This window comes from Formica exsecta, unplaced genomic scaffold (genome assembly GCF_003651465.1).
Source record: "Formica exsecta isolate Colony F162 unplaced genomic scaffold, ASM365146v1 scaffold97, whole genome shotgun sequence".
NCBI classification, from domain to species: Eukaryota; Metazoa; Arthropoda; class Insecta; order Hymenoptera; family Formicidae; genus Formica; species Formica exsecta.
The window spans coordinates 60,196-61,086 of record NW_021853733.1 but is presented as its reverse complement, the minus strand read 5'-3'; the positions used below and the strand labels follow the sequence as shown (position 1 = coordinate 61,086).

General features: G+C 35.5%; 1 protein-coding gene across 1 annotated transcript in view; it reads left to right on the top strand.

The window, feature by feature from the left end:
• LOC115245404 (probable phospholipid hydroperoxide glutathione peroxidase) overlaps nt 1-891 on the top strand; it is a 6,348-nt gene that overhangs the window by 1,134 nt on the left and 4,323 nt on the right. The window lies entirely within an intron of this gene.

Here is an 891-nt window from a genome sequence, read left to right as displayed (position 1 = left end):
ATTATATATATACAAGGTGTCCCACCAAAAGTGGCCACCCCTTTTTATCTTTTAAACTAAAACAGATAGATCGTAACAAATATATATCAAATTAAATGGTTCAAACTAAACTCTATTGTGAGCATAGTGGTTGTTTTAAGAAGCTATCTGTATTAATGAACGGAGAGATATGCATAATTTTTTTATAATGTGGATATTTCAACACAATAAAAATTGTAGCGCTATTTGAAACGAGTATAACGATGTATGATTTAATGTAAATATTTTACATATTATACGAGTTTTATCGGCTTAAAATATTGCGTGCGACGTCTACCTTTTTATTTTCGGTCCTGCGATATGGCCAACTTCTGACTCGAACGTTAGAGATTGACGTATGTATACTCTATCCAAAGAGAGAATAATATCGGGTCGGACGAAAACTCGTCCGTTTCCAAGTCTACCTTCAGAACGCCTAAAAAGCCCCCACTACATCGCCGTATCGCTCATGCAGCTTGTCAGTGCTAGCAACGAGTAACAAGTCCCCCCGACCATTTGACATATTGACAGTTGCAATTATTTTCTCAAAATAACCCTCGAACGATTTGGTGCAGCGTCAACGAGTATTTTTAGTGTTTTTCTGCTAAAAAAGTATTTACAAAGTACGATGGAAGAATTGAATATTGTAGTGCCACTAACGTCATCTCCTGTAAAGAAAAATAAACGAGGCCAGGTAAACAATGATAAATAAAAATTATTAATCTACGTATACGGTATTGAGTATGTCGCCCCATATGTTCTCCCCACTTTGCCCGCCTATGCGCGGACCGATAATATTCTCTCTTTGGATAGAGTATATATCATGTTGTCATTTGATCATAAAATTAAATGATCTCGAGTATATATATATAT